The sequence below is a fragment of the Anolis sagrei genome, chromosome 4 (assembly GCF_037176765.1).
Source record: "Anolis sagrei isolate rAnoSag1 chromosome 4, rAnoSag1.mat, whole genome shotgun sequence".
Taxonomy (NCBI): Eukaryota; Metazoa; Chordata; class Lepidosauria; order Squamata; family Dactyloidae; genus Anolis; species Anolis sagrei.
Window position 1 is genome coordinate 57,455,873 of NC_090024.1, and position 15,681 is coordinate 57,471,553.

The window sequence follows — 15,681 nt, forward strand, 5'->3', positions numbered from 1 at the left end:
AATTACGAATTAACGAAACGAAACCGCCCAGCCCTAGTAGGTAGCTTAAGAAAAGGCATTTGTTGTGTGTGGGTCCCTCCTTCCGAAAAGACTTGAGGAAGGAGCTGAAAATAAATTACCAGAGCACAGACCTCGTCTTGGTGATCCTGGCTTGTTTCTGCTACAAATTATTTCTCTGCTGGGCTCATATCATTATGAAGGACCTTAAAATACCCATTCCGTAGTCATTTAAATGTCCACATACACAGAATACCACATCTACTTTTGCTTTTTCTTCAGAAATACAACAGTTCCCTGCTTCTCTGTTGATTGCATTAATTTAGTGCACACTCCTCCCTCTTCAGATGTGAGTAAATTATGGTAATCTTTTTTCTCTTGCACAGTATGAATTCAGCTTTGCAGCTTTTCTAGACTAGCAAGAGCTTTTGGGGTTTCTTTTGTTCTTTGAAAAATGTTTTGCATAAATATGTATTAAAATATTTTATCCAAATATCTTTAGTAGCTTTCCATGTGTTTGCATCACATTTTAACGGCTTGGGCAGATGAATCATGTTTATGCACTAATAAAGTATGTAATTTACTAGCTTCAGTTAAATGCAGTCTGATTCATTTTCTACTCAGCTACACCTAATTGTTTCTATAATAATGTCTGTCATTAGAAGGAGATTCAGTCATCCTGCAATTCATAGCACCTTCCAAAAGTAATACAAATTGTCTACTGCACCCCAGCTAACCACGGAAGCTGGTTAGGTAGAATTACAGTCTAGTAACTTGAAAATTATGTACATATGATAGGACATCATTGGCTTGAGGAACCTGTGTCCCCCCAGATATTTCTGGACAATTATTTGTGAACAGTGGTCATGCCTACATGTTGGAAGGTGATATGCTGTGAATGCTTTGGTCGTGCATTATTATTGGATTAATTGGACAAACGTATTTTAAAAGGAGGTAGGTGGACTCAAGCCTTCTAGTTTCTTGGGACCACAATTACATAAACCAAGCCAGCACAGCCAGTAGTTAGGTAGTTTGAGTCCAAAGTTTTGGGGGAGAACTAAGTTATCTTAATATTTTGAGGATCTCAATGAGGATCTCATTTTTTTATTTATCATACTTTTGGGATCCTATTGAGGACAGTCATAGTGAGATGGAAAGAGAACTCTCTACCAATGTAAAATAGAATTTTTGCATAAGAACAATTCAGAGAACATTGTCAAATCATACTATTGGGTAAACAAAATAATAGACTAAAAGAGGAAGAACAGATGCAGCTTCAACATTATGAAAGTATGATACTTTATATCAAATTTTCAAACAGAATTCACAGATGTATGTTAATTCCATAAATGTTTGATATTACATAGTGAAGTTGGATGTGTTTATAGAAGTTTCAAAGGGCCAGTTCTCTAAAATGAACCCTCACCCTATGAAATCCAACTGTATACAATATCAACCTTTAGATGCTGACTTGTGTACTTGCGTGTGTGTGTATATGCCGTGATTTTTTAGAGATTGATATTTCCTTTTCATACTTCACATAAAAAGATTTCAGATGATTAGCACTCACATATTGAAGCCAGTAAGATGGAGTATGGGCACTAGCAATGCCTTCAACAGCCACAAATTCAGCAGAAGTATGCACGAAAACAATATGCCTTCAGCTCTTTCACAAGAGGGGAAAACCTATTGTGTGTAATTTATGTCCTGCACAAATATCTGTGGATGCCTCCTCACACAGACACTCATCAGATCACCAGGTGTCAGGACTAGTCTATTGCATAAAAATAGATGACGGCAATGACAAAAATCTGACTTTGCTTGGGTTGCTTGTTTGAATTTTTGTGACTATCTATCTGAGACACTAATGAGATGCTTGTAAGTGTTACAATAGCCTTATAGAGAATGTACTGTCATAACAAAATTGCTGTATTTGAGGAATGTGCTGAAACATGTCAAAATGACCGAAATCAAAATCTGTGAACAGGTTTTAATAACATTATTTCTTAGTTTCCCAGAACTGATGAAACTCACTGAAATACTGGTAACAATTTGGTTTCTGATTAATATAAAAAGATGTTTGCAGGCCCACTGCTAGTTACTACCTCTCATTTCTTATTTTCATGGAGACCTTCCTTATTTTTGGATATTTATGAGTATTTTCTGTCCAGATCCTTGAAGCATCCTGGATATACTTGGAATTCTTGTTCCATAGCATTGCAATGAAAGGATCAATAATTCATTCTGTTTGGCTGTTAATAGGGTTATCATTATCATAAGAGATATTCTTTTGGGGGCTGGAAATCTTGTCCCTTGCCTGCTAGATCTGAGTTTTGCTGAAAGTTGTGAAATCATCTAAAGTAGCTAGGTTTATGAAGATTACAAAGTTTTTTTCACAGAGACTCATAGCTTTGAAATTCCAACTGCTTTGTTCCTATTCCAATTGCTTTATAAATGGAATATATATATATATATATATATATATATATATATATATATATATATATCTTTATGCTATTCTTAAGCATATTCATTGTGTACTTATTTTCCTCAGTCTTTTCACATACCATTTGCTGATTATTTGGAATGTTTTCTAAATCCTAATGCCACTACATCTGCCTTCAGTCCATATCCATAGGAAGCTGTTATTATTTTTAGTGTCAATAAACCAATGCCTTCCTCTTAGCTATTTTTAAGATGGTGGTAAAAGCCCTTCTCAGACCTTCAGGTAGTAAATACATCTGTTAGATCATTTATGTATTGATCCTGACAGTTATTAATTTGAAGTTTGAAATAAAGCCTATGTGCATTGGCTCAAATCCAACTTTCAAATGGATGTATGGGTTTGGTATGATTTGTAATCTAAATCTTTATTCTGTATAGCAATGTGAAATGCCATGTTCCAGACAGATAGACTCTATCCAGGAAATCACATGCCTGAGTCAGCTGGATCTAACCAAGCCTATTGAGGACAGGGTGACTTGGAGGTCTCTGATTTACAGAGCCAAGGTAAGTCAAAGTTGATTTGAAGACAGTTAACAACAGCTTAGTAATAGGGAACGTCGGACTCACAACATCAATATGGCCCTCAGGAGGTTTCATTCCTTCCTGACATCTTCCTTGCTGTCATTATCTGATATATAAGAGGTAATAAATTAGTCAAGCTCATTCACATAAGACTTTCTGAAACTTCATGGCAGTATAGGAATGTCACAATTAAAACTGAAATAGGAACTTGTACCTTTAATGGCCATTTTTGATAAATCAAATTAAATCGAACTATTAAAGTAAAGTAACAGCTCCATTGTGTTTCTTGCAACATCAGTCGGGAGCCTCTCCCTCCAACACCAGCTGCCCCTCTGAGGCCACAGAGTGAAGAGGGGGCAGCCAGGAAGACACAGCTCCATCGTGTCTTCTGCAGCATCACTTGGGAGCCTCTCAATATATACAATATAATAATCTATCATATATACAATATATTATATACAATATATACAATATAATAATCTATAATCTATAGAAATAATAACATTGTAACATAATAATACTAATATAGTATACATAATATTAATAATGTTGTAGTATAATATATTATATACTATATATACTGCAACTTATGATATAGTACAATATGTTATATAATACTAATAGTATAGGAAAATCCTCGCAAGAATCCTTGCAAACCGCCTTCTGCACCTCTCAGAAGACACCCTCCCAGAATCCCAGAACGGCTTCCGCCCCTCCAGAGGAACCGTGGACATGATCTTCACTGCACGACAGCTCCAAGAAAAATACAGAGAACAAAATCAACCTCTGTACATGGCATTCATCGACCTTGCAAAGGCATTTGACACAGTGAATCGCAGCGCTCTCTGGACCATCCTCCAAAACATCGGGTGCCCTAACAAATTTGTGAACATTCTGCGGCTCCTCCATGATGACATGATGGCAACAGTTTTGGACAGCAATGGCTCCCAAAGTGACCCATTTGAGGTGGAATCGGGTGTCAAACAGGGATGTGTTATTGCCCCAACGTTATTCTCCATCTTCATCGCTATGATACTTCACCTTGTTGATGGGAAGCTTCCCACCGGAGTGGAAATAATCTATCGGACAGATGGCAAGCTATTCAACCTCAGCAGACTGAAAGCCAAAACCAAGGTTACAACAACATCTGTTATAGAACTCCAGTATGCTGATGACAACGTCGTCTGTGCGCATTCAGAAGAAGATCTACAAGCCACTCTAAACACCTTTGCAGAAGCATACGAGAAGCTCGGCCTGTCTTTGAACATTGAAAAAACCAAGGTGCTGTTCCAGCAGTCACCAGCCATCCCCTCCCCAATGCCAGAGATACAGCTTAATGGTGTAACATTAGAAAATGTTGACCATTTCTGCTACCTTGGCAGCCACCTCTCCACCAAAGTCAACATCGACACCGAAATACAACACCACCTGAGCTCTGCGAGCGCAGCATTTTTCCGAATGAAGCAGAGAATGTTTGAGGACCGGGACATCCGTAGGGATACCAAGGTGCTTGCCTATAAAGCTATTGTCCTCCCAACCCTGCTATATGCCTGCGAAACATGGACTATCTACAGACATCACATGCAACTCCTGGAACGACTCCATCAGTGCTGTCTCCGGAAAATCCTGCAAATCTCTTGGGAAGACAGGCGGACAAATGTCAGCATGCTGGAAGAAGCAAAGACCACCAGCATTGAAGCAATGGTCCTTCGCCACCAACTCCGCTGGACCGGCCACATTGTCCGGATGCCCGACCACCGTCTCCCAAAGCAGTTGCTCTACTCTGAACTCAAGAATGGAAAAGGGAATGTTGGTGGACAGGAAAAGAGATTTAAAGACGGGCTCAAAGCCAACCTTAAAAACTCTGGCACTGAGAACTGGGAAGCCCTGGCTCTTGACCGCTCCAGCTGGAGGTCAGCTGTGACAAGCAGTGCTGCAGAATTTGGGGAGGCACGAATGGAGGGCGAAAGGGAGAAGCATGCCAAGAGGAAGGCGCGTCAAGCCAACCCCGACCGAGACCGCCTTCCACCTGGAAACCAATGCCCTCATTGCGGAAGAAGATGCAGAGCAAGAATAGGGCTCCACAGCCACATACAGACCCACAAGAATGTTGGACGATAATCATCCTCAGAAAAGAGGGATCGCCTAAGAAGAAAGAAAGATAGTATACTGGTAGCATATATATATATAGTGGTTTAATAATATAGTACAATAAAATAATATATAATAATATAATTGTATATTATATATTACAGTATTGCAGTATAGGGCTATAGTACAATATAATAATATATAATACTAATAATGTGCTATGCTAATAATATAATATATACATATAATACTGATAATGATATTATGCAATACAGTATACTAATAATACAATATAATAATACAATATAATAATAATAATGTAATGCTAATATATTAAATATAATGACTACTGATAATATATAGTAATACTAGCTGTACCTGTCACGCGTTGCTGTGCCCAACCTTCCTTCCCTCTTTCTCTCCTTCCTTCCTTCTCTCCTTCCTTCCCTTTTTTCTTTCCTTCTCTTCCTCTTCCCTTCCTTCCTCCTCTTTTCTTTCCCTTTCTCTTTTTCCCCTTTCTTCCTTCTCTACCTATCATTTATGTATTGATCCTGACAGTTATTAATTTGAAGTTTGAAATTCCCAGCAGTCCTCCTGATCTATCTATCTATCTATCTATCTATCTATCTATCTATCTATCTAGTATCTATCTATCTATCATCTATCTCTATCTAATCTATCTATCTGGAGGATTGCTGGGAGTTGCAGTCCAAGAATAAGAAATTGGAAATATGCAGGGATTGGGATGCTCTCAAAGAAATCCAAGGAGAAGAAGCAGTGCATTTGGCTCATCCTCCTCTCCTAAAGGGTCTGGTCTAGGGGATGCTGGGAGCTGTAGTCTGGAAGAGAGTGTGGATATGCTATTGTGTGTTTTGTCTGCTGGGGGAGTCATTTTTGTGCATGTGCTTTAGTGTCTGTTTGCTTTTTTGGCTTTTGAAGTCTCTTCTGCTGTGTTTTTCAATGTTTTTGTGAGTGATGGTCACTTGTTGGTCTGATAGGTGTGTTGTCAAATTTGGTGTCAAATTGTCCAGTGGTTCTTGAGTTATGTTAATCCCAGAAACAAACATTACATTTTTATTTTTATAGATATAATTACTGTTTTATTATTGTATATTTATATATTTAAAGTTGTAATGTTTTTTATTGTGAGCCTCTTTGACTCTCCATATGGAGAGATAAAGTGGGTAATAAGAGGGAATGTCAGCAGCCGTGGCTTGTTACCTAGTTGCATGATAAGCAATATCTGCTGAAATTTCTCTTCTCTAGCTTAAAGTACAAACTGGCAATCCTATTCATGGAGATGGCATAGGAGAAAAATTTGCCAAAAAAGGCTAATTATGGGCTCTTCCCAGAATACCTACTCCCTTTTGTTGCAGTGATGCTTTAAAATGTGCCTCATTGGTGCCATTTAAGCTTCCTTGTCACAGAGAAGAGGGGCAAGTGAAAAAAGAAACAGAAGAGGGATCCATCCAATAACATCTCATAAATTTCCTCTTCTACATTAACATTAATGGGTCAGGAACCTTATCCCCTGATTTCACCAGGCAACCATAGTGTGTATATGTGTGAGTACACACTGGGGCTTCATGACAACAATGGCGTGTTGCCCACTCCCTTACATTTGAAACCAATCCAGCTCCCCTCTTAAATTGCCATTAACTTTTCATTCATTCCACTCGCTCATTCACTCACTCACCTAGGGCCTGAAATAAGTTGTCCAGAATGACAGCTTGTAAGTTGTCTCAGCTCTTTTTTAATACAAAAGGTTTGAATAAATGAATATATGCTAATGTAATCAGATATCAACAAAATAGAGTAAACAAAAAGTGGGAAAGTGTCTACTTTCCATGCACTATTGAACAAACTCTCTCCTGACTCTTAAGGTTCTACTGATCACCTCCAGTACAATTTTTGTGCAAGAAGTGGAAAGGATTTATACCATTAGACCTGATTTTGTGCAGCAAGCTTGGAATTATGATTTTGTTGTCTATCTCATCACCTTTCATTCCACATCACAGGGGAAGAAAAAGAGCAGGTTTGAGGTATCATTCTTAAAAAAAATATTAGGAGGGAGTGTCACCTGTAAAGTTTCTTTGCAAGATGCAAACAGTCAAAAGAAGAGACTTTCATAAAACTAGAGGGGTGAAAGTTTTCAAACCAATATAAAGAATCTTTGCCAGCTCAATTTATTTATTTTTTTCATGAAAAGAAAGCATCTTTATCGAGGAGACTGTAATCTTGAGACTGGTTTGCATATCTTCCCCGCTTTGTCTTTTGCGTGTGCTGCAAAATCTGGCATGCAGTGTAAGATCTCAAATACAGATTTAATAAAGACAAAAAATATCTCAGAACTGCAAATGAGGATTGCTGAACATTTAATAATCAGAATTCAATTATGCCATTCAAATTAGAAATAGGCTCGAGTTCTTATCAAATTGGGCCATTCAAAGCCACTCAAAGAGTGCTGAGATATGCTCTGGATCTGAAGATAAACAATGGAGATGAGACCTGGAGCAAAATGATGATATCCTGGCCTCCTCAGAACGGGTAAAGATTGTTAACTACTGTCTAATTTTTTTGGCATTGCATAAGAAAAGCTCTAGAGACCAAGTATAAAGATATAGTATATCAGCAGACCAGCAGCAAAGATTAATTAACCAGGGACTTGAAAAGTGATCTAGGTATTATTTGTTTTATGTATTGTCGAAGGCTTTCATGGCTGGAATCACTAGGTTCTTGTAGGTTTTTTCGGGCTATAGGGCCATGTTCTAGAGGCATTTCTCCTGACGTTTCACCTGCATCTATGGCACGCATCCTCTGTAACATCACTGTCCTACACAGTAAAGGCTTTCCAGTTTAGACAACTTCAGATGTTTAAACTTTTTCAGACTATGATTCTATTTTATTTGTATTGATGTAATGTATTGTAGTTTACGTTGTGGCCACATATGTTCCCTATGCTGAGTCATGTGAAGGATGCTAACTGCTTAATTTAACAAATCACACCAAACCAAAGAAAAGACTAGGAATCACAATCTGGTAAGGACAGTACAGATTAATTTTCATTTTTTCACTTTTTCAACTGCTTTAAAAAATGACAGTTTCTCTCATCTCCTTCCACTTCCCCTCTTTGTTTTCAGCTTACTTCAGTTCTTGTAAACTGAGTTCAAAGTGTTAAAGTAGTTTACTCAAGTCATAGAATTATAGAACCATAGAACTGGAAGGGGCCTCATGGGACATCTAGTTCAACCACTGCTAAATGCAGGATCTTCACAAATAAAGTGGAAATTAAATAAAGAAGCATTATGGGATATGTCTATGTGGTCAAATACCCATGTGCCAAAATGTGATCTATTATGATCAAAATGTGATCTATTCGTAATTAGTGATGTAGCTATGATGTATTACTGTTTGTTTTGTGATTTCCATACAGTGATGTATAAATTAATAGTTTTTGGGTTGTTGGGAGTTTTCCGGGATGTATGGTCATGTTCCAGAAGCATTCTCTCCTGACATTTCACCCACATTTCATCCTCAGAGGCTGTGTGGTTTCTTGGAAACAAAGTAAGTGGGGTTTATGTATCTATGGAATGTCCAGGGTGGGAGAAATAACTCTTGTCTGTTTGAAGCAAGTGTGAATGTTGCAATTGTTCACCTTGATTAGTATTGAATAGTCTTGCAGCTTCAAGGCTTGGCTGCTTCCTGTCTTTAGTTTTCTGTCTTGCTCAGTATGTCTGTTTGTTTTATGGTCTTGAAACGTCAGACACAGCTTAAATAATTTTTTGTAATCTCCCAAATGATCATCCACTTTTAGGGGTGACATCATTAGGAACTTCATCATTTTGACCATGCTCTGATGTTGCTTGGCCACACATATCTCATTTCTATATCTAAAATGTTGGAGGGTCTGTATATGCAGCAACCTAAGCTTTAGTTGACAATAATTGTGAGGATTTTTTTTGCAGGGGATTTATTTATTTATTTATCATGTCAGGAGCAAGCCAAACAGTTGTATTACATTTTTAACAAACAAACAAACAAACAAACAAAACACAAAGTTTGCAAGCTTGGTAGTTGATTAAATGTCCTTTGACCAGTAGCTGGCCGCTTGGAGTGCCTCTGGTGTTAGTATAAGAAGGTCCTCCATTGTGCATGTAGCAGGGCTCAGATTGCTTCACAGCAGATGGTCTGTAGTTTGGTCTTCTCCACACTCGCATGTCGTGGATTCCACTTTTCTTAAGGTTGGTTCTGCATTTTGTGGTACCAGAGTGCAGTCTGTTCAGTGCCTTCCAAGTCACCCAGTTTTCTGTGTGCCCAGGGAGGAGTCTCTCATTTGGTATCAGCCATTGATTGAGTTTCTGGGGTTGAGCCTGCCACTTTTGGACTCTCACTTTCTGGGGTGTTCCAGCCAGTGTCTCTGTAGATCTTAGAAAACTATTTCTATATTTAAGTCATTGATGGGCTGGCTGATACCCAAACAGGGGATGAGCTGGAGATGTCACTGCCTTGGTCCTTTCACTATTGGCTGCTATTTCACTATTGAATTGCAACAGGTGATTTTAATTTATGGCATGACAGCTTTTGATTTCAAATTGTTTTTGATAGTACAATTTCCATGCACCCCATATTTCTTCAACAGCAATTGATACAGCTGCTGTGGTGTGAATAAGTATTTCAGTTCAGGCCCCATGCTAACTATGACCATTCATTATGCAAATGTATTTTTCGTAAGCTCTGATAAACTCAATACCATCTTGCTACAAACAGTCCCACTCAACTCTGAACAACAAGAATTGAGGCATAGGTTTGAGAAACCATGTTTTAGTAATGGTTGGTTTATGTGGTTGTCAGCAGCTTGAAAGTGGAGATAATGAGGAAAGCTTCATGAAACTTTGTGAAAAAATGGGTATAAAATTGCCTTCTAACTCTCAATCTCCCCTGGGGTAGTTCTAGGTAAAATCTGACAGTATCTCATCACCTGCTGAGCCTCATTTTCATGTCTGCCATCCCCCTTCCTCATTTTATCTTGGGAAATGATACAGACACTATAACTTCAAGATCGAGTCATCCTATACATCCCCTCTTCTTCATCCTGATTTTTATAACATGTTGAAATGCTCGGGTGATTGGAGATACTGGCATATTTCAGGGGACTTTTAGTTGTCCTTACAAAAGGTATGATACACTACATGGAATTTAGAATTTACGGTAGATTTGTTTACATACTTTTAAAAAATCCCCAGTTTTTTTTTCCAATGCATTTCCTTTTGAGACTTGGCGGGTTTCCTTGAGACTTTCTGCACAGAATATAACATCAAACATGCCTGCACAGCAGCGATCTCACAGTGCTGTCTGATATTCCCTCTGTGCACTAGGCAGGGAGAGATTTCATTTCATGCATCATTCATAAAGCTATTGCTGGCATTCCACAAGTTGCTACATCTCTCCCCTCCAACTCACTCCCTGTTATCCTAACAGCAAAGGCTTCAAACAGAAGAGACCTTTGTATACTCTTCAGTCAATTTGGAAATTGGCCACAGGTACCGCAGGATAACGATTGCTCCCTTGGTCTTCTTAGATATATAAAATAGTCTGAAAAAGGGTGAGTGGGAACTATTTATCTTCCCCCCACCCTCCAGTTTCTGGGGATATTAAATCAAATGCCTTATATTCCATGCTTTCCAAAAGCCTCAGGACCCATAGAGGCATTGTCAATAATATCAGTGCAAAATACAGAAAGAAAAAATTTAAAAGTATCTGCAACTGAAAAGAAAAAGCTGGCTAAGATTTTAACATGCCATAGTGGAAGGTGCTTCTAGATATCACATGCAAACATGGACTGAGCTGTTGGGCAGGATCCTTTTCATCGAAACTCTCAGAGTTCATTTTCCAAAAATCACCAGGAAGTTTTCACTTGACAGAGGTTATTATGGATTTGCTTAATGGGGGAAACCACAACAGCTGCTCATGCAGGTACTTGCTAAGTGCCCTGGTTCACTCAAATGATGTTTCTATATAAATGCACGCATCCCATAAACTGCCCAAATCATAAAACTTGTAAAGTACTTTTATAGGAGGCCTATAATCTGGCCCTCAACATCTTAGAAGGGACTATAAGACAACTGTGGACTTCATGGCTGTACCCAAACTATGTTACACTAGAGCCCCGAAACACCTTTACACCACAAATCACACTCTGTCCAGCTAAATCCAGTAAGTAAAAGTTTATTAAGAGAAGAGTATATAAAATAAATCTAAAAAGGAGAATTAAAGTTCAAACAGTTGTTTCCAAAACAGCCAAGATTCCAAAATCCTTTCAAATATAGTCTCAAGAATCAATCTGCAGGTATATCCATAAACATGATAGCATGAATCTAAGGTAGGCAACTTATGCCACACATGAAACTAGAGCCAGGAACAACCTTGGAAACTTGAATACTCAAATGTAGGACCAGGAACCGAGAGCTGTTCACATGAATACAACGTTGCTCTCACAAAGGATTGTACCTGGAGAAAACCACTTTAAATATGCAGAAGTTAAATTAGAGAAATTAAAGATAAATGGATGATTTATAAGGAATCGATAAAAAGTGGTGAAGCCAATGTAAATATTGTATAGAGAAGCCAATGCAAATATTGTACAGAAACTAAGAATATTGAGCTCATGGATAAGGATAAAGATATAGAGGAAATTGGTCTGGGTGATGAGTGGTGGGGTTAGGAGGATTTTAATAACTAAATATCAATTAAAATATTATTGGATGATTTATTCATCACCTGTGTCTCCTTGAGGTTTGAGGTGGGATACAACATAGTGAAACAACAAAGTAAAATAAAACACTATTAAAATACATGTAGCATATACACACAGGAAAAAAGCAGTTTAGAAATTACCAATAAAATGCAGGTCTAAATTCACAAATTTAAACTGATTGGACAGGACTCAGTCTTCAGTTGAGATTTAAATTCTGACAGCAGATTTAGCTGTTGGAGCCCTTCTGGCTGCTCATTGCATAGTCTTGGGGTGGCTGATGAAAGGGTCGTCTGGGTGATAGTTGCCAATTGGGTTCTGGCAGGCTGGACCAGCCACCCCCTAGAGGACCTCGGTGTTCGGGGCAAATTGTACAGGAGAAGGTAATCCTGTAGGTAACCTGGACCCACACCATGCAGGGCTTTAAAAATCAAAACTAACACTTCCTACTTTGCCAAAAAACTAATTGGCAACTGGTGGAGTGACTTTAGTATAGGTGTAATATGCTTACTCCTGAATGTTCCTGTAACTAGTCCGGCTGCTGTGTTTTGAATCAACTGGAGTTTCCAAACATGGTAAAAAAAGTAGCCCAATGTAAAGCACATTGCAGAAGTTCAGTCATGAAGTTATAAACCCATGAAACACCATCTTTAGGTTCTCCAGTTCTAGGAAGGGGTACTCTGGCATATCAGCCAAAGCTGGAGTAAGTTTTTCTGACCATGGCATCTACCTGGGCTGACATTTGGAGAGACTGAACCAGGAGCACTCTCAATCTGCAAATGCAGTCTTTTGGGGGAGTGTAACTCCATTTGGAAATGGATGAAATACCTCCATCCCCAGCATAGGACCCTCAATGGCAAACACATCTGTCTCCTCTGGATTCAGTTTCAATTTTCTTTTCTTCACCTAATCCATAACTTCCTCCAGACACTCATTCATAAGAGACACACTATCGTTAGCTAAGGCTGTTTTTGAAGACATGGAAAATATGTTTGGGTGTCATCAGCATACATATAGTAACCTAACCCATGCCTCTGAATGATTTATCCCAGTGGTTTCATGTAAATGTTAAAATGCATTGAAGATAGAATGGCCCCTAGTAGAATGCCACATAACAGCTTCTCTTTGGAGGAGCTGCTATCCCCAAACACCACCATCCGGAACCTGCCTAAGAGATATAGCCAGAACCTCTGCAATGCAGTGCCTCCAATTCCCACCCCACCCCCAACAATCCAGGAGGATACCAAGATCAATGATATTAAAAGCTGCTGAGAAATCTAGAAGTACCAACAGAGATACATACTCTGTAAGTGTTAAGATGAAGAGTATCCACTAAGGTAACCATAGTGGTCTTGACTCTGTATACTGCTCTGAAGCCGGTTTAAAAAGGGTCAAAAAAGTGTGTCATCCAAGACTACCTGGAGTTGGAGAGCAACTGCCTTCTCAATTACTTTGCCCAAAAAAGGATGATTAGATACTGATCTATAGTTATTAAGGTCATGGGAATCTAGGGAGGGCCCTGTCATCAGTAAACCTGGGGAACAGGGATTGGTTTTTTTGAAAAATGAAATCCTTCATTATTTACAATCAGGACTGTGCAAATGGCTGTCATACTGTGCAAATGGCTGTCATACTGGCTTTCATGAAGTTTGATGCCAACTCTTCAACCGAAAAGGCTAAGTTTTAACAGAATAAATGTTATTGCTCACTAGCTATGGCCTAGGGACCTCATCACATTGAGATCCAAAAAGTGGGTGACAGCGGGGGAGGGAGGATTCACCAGGCAGCATGGCAAAACCGATGGACAGCAGGGGAAACAGTAGTCTCATGGCCAGTATCACCCGCATCAGCACTTCCCCCATCCCACGGGGGAAAGGGATGCTGCCAAACTTACTTTTGCACTAACCTCATTCTTGTCAATGAGAACACAGGAAGCCTCCCTTCTTCTCTATTCAGCGCGCTAGGGCGTCTTCAGAACGCCAGGGTACAGAGCCCCTCCAGAAGTAGCCCCATGTCATGTAATGGGCTTCATCTGGCTTCGCCCTTTCAGCATCTTGAAAGCATCCTGGGATGCTGAAAAACATCAATGTGGTGAGGTCCTAAGTTTGACCATTTATTAAGTCGCATGATATAAGTGAACCTCCTGGTATGTAGACAAATTCATTTCACTTCTCACCAGATTGATATTTCACTAAGCTTTTTTTCTTTTTAACTTGGTTCACTTAAGTAGGACCTTCCAATGCTGGTGGAAATGAAGCTTGAAGGTGGTGGCAGTTCAAAGAATTCCCACTAGCCAAGTGATTGATTCCAGCAGTTTGATAGAAATTCTGAAGGAGCTGTAGGGAAAAGGTATGCTATTTCTTTTTATTTTACACTAATGAGAGCTCCTAAGTGTTAGTACAAGGAAGTACTTGGGTAAGGAATTCACTGGATCTATTTCCCTTGCTCCTTGAGGTGAGCAACTCAAAGCTGAATAGGAGACAGGAGAAAGGGACAAGTTCTAGTAAGACACTAATGAGAGCTTTGCAAAGCTGCTTCTGAATCGCAATTTCTAGACACATTCTGGGAATTAGAGTCAAGAAAATAGTTTTCTTTAGGTCCTTCACTCAGAGAGCACACTCAATATCCTTGATTTTGCCTAGGTTTTTATTATTTCTAGGTCTTTGACTTGTCTTCAGGCCAGATTTTGTGGTTTCACTCATTATCAATGTGTCCATGCCTGCTATTTGCTGCTCTCTATGTATTCCTGTTGCTCATCTGCTACTAGATTTACACCAAATCCAAATACAGGGTTAGTCAAAATGCATAGGCCAATAAGCCATTCAATTGAATGGCTTATTGGCCTATGCATTTTGACTAACCCTGTATACTTGACTTTGTGTGCATCTAAATCCAAATTACTAGTTTTCACATTATAAGCAGTTCCCAAGTTACAAACATCCAACTTACAAATGACTCATAGTTAAGAATGGGGATGAGATAATAGGAAATGAGAGAAATCTACCTGTAGGAAAGGAAATCCACTCCTGAAACAGTTATGATGGGGAAAAGGTGTCTCCGCTGAAGCTTTATCACTAACCCTTGTTTTCACAACAACCCATTTTTTTTCCAAAATCCAATTATTAAGGGACAGAAAGTGAGGAACAGTCTTCTGTACAGGGGGACAAATAGGAAAAGAAACACCATAGGGTTGTTAACCCTTTCCTATAGCTTTAGAGTAACACTTAAAAAATGTACCTGTTCTGTCTTACACATTCAACTTAAGAAGAAATCTACAGAACCTATCTTGTTTATAACTTGAGGACTGCCTGTATAAATGATGGGTTAAAAAAGTAAAAAAAGAAAGTAAAAACAATAGACTCTAAAACACATAGGGTCACTGTAGTGGCTGATCCTATGCCACTAGAATAGTAAACTCTCTTTCGATGTTAGTTTTTTAAAAAATACTCAAAGAGCTGTTGCCATTTTTGAAAAAAATTGGGGATCTTGTATTCCAGCTTCAGACTGAAATTCAGAGTGGATTTATTGTTACTCTGAAATGCTACTGTGATGTTGTTCTGCTACTCCTATTTTCCTCTCTGCCTGCCTACCTGTGTGTTTAAACAATACTACAATGTCAGGTATACTTTAATCTGGCTATGTCCCTCAGCCATGGGGTTCAGCTTCACCAGGTGTGAAGTACCACTGTGTCCTGGAACTCCTTGGCAAGCCCGACTTCTTGTCCAAAAGAGACTCAACCAACCCTGTTTTGCTTGCCTATATTCAAATGTTGGCACAAAGCAGCTAACAGGTGCTGTAATTAAACCAAGGTAGAA